The 5347-nt window shown below is 38.4% G+C and overlaps 1 pseudogene; it reads right to left on the bottom strand.

Annotated features, from left to right (window-relative positions):
• Nucleotides 1-1437: 1437 nt before the first annotated feature.
• Nucleotides 1438-3056, bottom strand: LOC115973035 (annotated as a pseudogene).
• Between the last annotated feature and the right edge of the window lie 2291 nt (nucleotides 3057-5347).

The raw sequence follows: 5347 nt of genomic DNA, 5'->3' as shown, positions 1-5347 counted from the left end.
ACTGAGGTCGAACCGTAATGACGTCATAATTAATTTAATAATTAATTAAAGCCTAAATATAGATATCAAATTTATAAAACTAGAAAAATTGACAATATATCTATATATGTGAGGGAAATTTAATGATTTTCAAGCATATATTTAATAATTAAATAAGAAAGTTAATAAAATAAAATAATAACCATGAAAACATTAAAATTTATGATTAATTTTTGAAGTAAAGTTGAATATCTTTGAAGGATTTTAATTATAATTTTTTTTTATTCCTTGTAAGAGATAGATAATTTAATTAAGTAGAATAAAATTGTGTTAAGTTGTTTTTTTTTTTTTTTTTATTTAAATTGCTAAGGGGTTGGACCACACGGTTCTCACCAGTTCGTGCGGTCCAACCCCGGTTTTAACAGTTCACGGAATTAACAAAAAATCCAATTCTTTATGCTTAAAAAACTGGTTTTCATCTTGGTTCTGGGTTTTCACGGTCCGACCTTCCGGTCCGGTCCGGTTCTGAAAACTATGGTCGAGAAAAAGAAAATTCACCACAATTGATTATGTGAATGATGACGACAAAGCCCAAAACTACAACTTCAATGAGGTATAAAACTATAACATGCAAAGAAAGCATATTGTCCAAAATATAACTATTTGAAGTTAACACAACTTTCTAGTGTTCGAGTTTCCGCTCAATCCTCGCTATATGCTTGCTCAACCAAAATTGTGGCAAAACTAGTATTTTTGAAAAGTTCTACAAAATTGCCATTTTGTTACGAATATGTATGATTTTTATTGTTATTTATTGCCTTTATTGCTTTTGGATTTTGGTGATACTTGTTTTTATCAATTGATAATTCAATCACTTATACCAATACATGTCTAATGGGTCTTTAGATGGATGGGTATTTCACAAAAATCCTGAGATGTTGCTTGATTGGCAACATAGAAAAGAAATCATCATTGACATAACAAGAGGATTAACTTATATACATGAGGAATGCAGGCATAAAATTTTTCATTTGGATATTAAACCTCAAAACATCTTTTTAGATGAGAATTTCAATGCAAAAGTCTCTGATTTTGGATTGTCTAAACTAGTTGATTGTGAAAAGAGCCAAGTTGTGACAACTATGAGGGAGACTCCTCGCTATATGGCTCCAGAATGGTTGAATTTAGTGATTACAGAAAAAGTAAATGTCTATAGCTTCGGCATAGTGCTCTTAGAAATATTGTGTGGAAGGAAAAATGTTGATCACTCTCAACTAGAGGAAGGTATGCATCTACTTGATCTTTTCAAGAAAAAAATTGAGGATGACCAATTATTGGATCTTGTTGATAAGTATAATGAAGATATGCAATTGCATGGAGAAGTGGTGAATATGATGAGGGTTGTAGTATGGTGTTTGCAAAATGATTTCACAAAGAGACCTTCTATTTCCATGGTGGTTAAGGTCTTCGAGGGTGTTCTAAATGTTGAATCAGACCTAGATTATTTCTTCTCAAATCCACATTTACTAAACACATAGAAGGTCTCTTTGTGAAATCATTTTGCAAACACCATACTACAACCCTCATCATATTCACCACTTCTCCATGCAATTGCATATCTTCATTATACTTATCAACAAGATCCAATAATTGGTCATCCTCAATTTTTTTCTTGAAAAGATCAAGTAGATGCATACCTTCCTCTAGTTGAGAGTGATCAACATTTTTCCTTCCACACAATATTTCTAAGAGCACTATGCCGAAGCTATAGACATTTACTTTTTCTGTAATCACTAAATTCAACCATTCTGGAGCCATATAGCGAGGAGTCTCCCTCATAGTTGTCACAACTTGGCTCTTTTCACAATCAACTAGTTTAGACAATCCAAAATCAGAGACTTTTGCATTGAAATTCTCATCTAAAAAGATGTTTTGAGGTTTAATATCCAAATGAAAAATTTTATGCCTGCATTCCTCATGTATATAAGTTAATCCTCTTGTTATGTCAATGATGATTTCTTTTCTATGTTGCCAATCAAGCAACATCTCAGGATTTTTGTGAAATACCCATCCATCTAAAGACCCATTAGACATGTATTGGTATAAGTGATTTCTTAGCACAACATCCAATTAGTCTTACCAAGTTGAAATGATGAATGCTGCCAATTGTCTCAACCTTTGCTAAGAACGATTTCTTGATTGACTTAGACCATCAAGACGCTTCACTGCAACTTTAGCGCCATTAATTAGAGTCCCTTCAAAAACAGTGCCAAATCCTCTTCTACCAAGCTCCTTACTGAACTTTTTTGTTACTGCTTGCAAATCATGATAAAAATATCTTGTGAGCATTCTTGATACATGATCTAAATAATACTCTTCTGCTTCACTGGAACTTTCCTTCTTCCAAAATAGAAAAACAAATAATTCAATTAAAAGAAACAGTACAAATGCGAAGCTGGAACCCAATATTATTTCAAGCCAGTGTTTTTTCTGCGGAGGAGTAACTTTCTGCAACTTGATGTATTCTTTGAGGTAAGTTTTTTGTCTTGCATCAGTGGACATTAGTGAAAAAATTTGGGATTGTAAATAGCAATTGCCCACACGATTGCTTGAATTAAAAATGGCAGCTTTGCACGAACAGTCTTTCAAGCAAGCCTGTTTGCAACTCTCTAAATTTCGATGTTGGTGGTCTGGTTTTATTTCTGGGGGATATCCATGGGAAAGTATGTGGTGTTCTCTAGCACAGAAAGAACATGATATTCGGAATCTTCACAAGACAAGGGAGTTACTAGGGAGTACCCATTGTTATTGGTTTGCCGAAAATAATTTGTTCCATTTACGGGTGGAGGACAGCTACACTGGTCGTTTGTACAAATACCATATTTGCCGCAAGCCATTGGAAAATCGCAGACACCAATGAATTCTCTCAGCAAATCAGACTCTTCATTCCAGTCACTATCATACGTTCTCAAGTGTCCATCAGACTCAAATCTCATGTACTTCAAGAAGATGCCCAAGGGAGCATAAAAGGTAATATTCAAAGAATACAAACCCTCTGTCCTAGAGACGAGAGTCATTCCTCTATTCGTAAGTATCCCATAACTGAAATTGACATGATCTTCACCTTTCCAAAAAGGATCAGTAGAATAATAGCGTTGGGGAGGATTAGAATTGATATAAGAAAACAATTAAACCTTCGCTGTTGAGAGAGAGAGAATACAATCCACCTTGACTAATGAGTTGCTGCCTTGCCACTAACTATTGTCCAAGAACCAGAGTATCAGTTGGGTGATCAAAAGACTGCCAGATTATTGTTGCATTGTTGTCATCCAAGAGCATGAGGTTTCACGTTTTGGTTAAGTTAAGGCTAGCTACAGATTTGCTGCTGATGTTTGTTGACCACACTGTACTTCCATCAGCATCTTTCAGCACCAAACCTCCTCCTGAAGTGAGCTTCAAACTCACATTAACGCTTACTGGATTCTCAGGATTTGCAATCCATACTAGCCTTGGAGCTTCAGATTTTGAAATATTTCTGAAGGGGTAAAAATTGGCATGATGGACCTTCGTTATGTTAGGCCTGACGGATTCTAGCCCATGGGTCGACAGTTGGTAAGCCCAGGGCATAGTAGAAATCCTAACTTGAAATACTTGCTACACATGCCTGAATCCTGGCAAAATCCTAAAGGAAATAGGAATCCTAGTACAAGAAGAGTTCCGGAAGGTACGCGCATTAATGAAAGACCCTTTCTACAAGGAAAAGGTTTGTCCATCACATTTTGGATTATTCAAGAGGATTCATATAAGGAAAAGACTTCTACATCAAGGAAGAGAGGCCAACCTTCTACTATAAAAGCCCCAATACCCTCACAAATTGAGGTACGCATAATTCACCCCTCTCTAACACTCTAAAGTTGAAAATAGTTCTAACTTGATTTTCAGAGGGTATTTGGCAGGCACCACACTAGTGCCCTCTGTTAGATCACTTCTTTCTTCTTGCAAGTCGCTATTTCAAGCGTGCGAGGATCGTGTAGCTCACTGGTGATTTTACGGCATCATCAGTTGGCATCGTCTGTGGTAAACGTGGAGTTTAGCTAGACTATCGCTTCCCTGACATAAGAGTTGCATGGTACTCACTCGCTCAATGGCTACCACCAACAACGTTCAAGGAGACGAGCCGCCAAGATCTACTGCATTAAAGAGGCAGGTCTAAACTCTCATGGCAGCATAGAACGTCTCACAAAACAAAACCATGATCTGGAGGAGCAGCTACGCCAAAGGAAGCAGGACATAACGTTTAGGAGGAAAACTAAGAAGGTACCAGTGCCAAACAAAGGGACTAAAAGAAGTCAGAGGGCAGCAGCGCCCCAAGCAGACCAGAACGGCAAAACATGAGCCTTCCATCTCTCATGGATTCGGCCCTTCCACCTATTGTCGCAAAGATGCAGGTTATGAAGGAACAGATGGAGGTCATGATGAATGCCTTCAAGGGACGAGTGTCCAATGATCTTCATGACCTAGTAAACAGAATCGACTCACCATTCACTACCTCCGTCAACTCATTCCCCCTACCACAAAAATTTCACATGCCCTAGATTGAAAGCTACGACGGGGTCAAGGATCCCTTCGATCACCTAGAGACTTTCAAGACCTTGATGCACCTTCAAGGGGTACCAGACGAGATCATGTGTAAGGCCTTCCCGACGATGCTGAAGGGTCTTGCGAGAATTTGGTTCAGTAGATTAACACCAAGCTCCATCAATACTTTCAAGGAGTTGAGCGCCTAGTTCACCTTGCACTTTATTGGGGGACATAGGTACAAGAGGTCCATCGCGTGCTTAATAAGCATCAAGCAACGAGAAGACGAGACACTACGGTCCTACATAACTTGTTTCAACAAGGAGGCCCTTTCAATTGATGAAGCGGATGATAAGATACTCGTAGCTGCATTCACTAACGGATTACGAAAGTATAAGTTTTTGTTTTCTTTATACAAGAATGACCCAAAAACCATGTTGGATGTACTCTACAGAGCCACCAAATACATGAATGTTGAAGATGCATTACTGGCCCACGAGGAGAAACCCAGAAAGAGGGAAAGACAAGAGGACACATGATAGGATAAGGGGTGAAAGATTGCTAGAGCTGGAGATCAAAGAGATGAAAGGCGCCCTAGACCCCCCACTAGGAAGTTCACCAACTTCACCCCATTAACCGCCCTGATAGATCAAGTCTTGATGCAGATCAAAGATGAAGGAGCACTGACATTCCCTAGTAAACTAAAGGGAGATCCCAATAAGAGGCCAAAGGGCAAGTATTGTCGCTTTCACCGTGACCACGGGCACGACACAGCCAACTACTACGATCT

The sequence above is a fragment of the Quercus lobata genome, unplaced genomic scaffold (genome assembly GCF_001633185.2).
Source record: "Quercus lobata isolate SW786 unplaced genomic scaffold, ValleyOak3.0 Primary Assembly Scq3eQI_205, whole genome shotgun sequence".
In the NCBI taxonomy this organism is placed as follows: Eukaryota; Viridiplantae; Streptophyta; class Magnoliopsida; order Fagales; family Fagaceae; genus Quercus; species Quercus lobata.
This window is presented reverse-complemented; position numbering and strand designations above follow the sequence as displayed.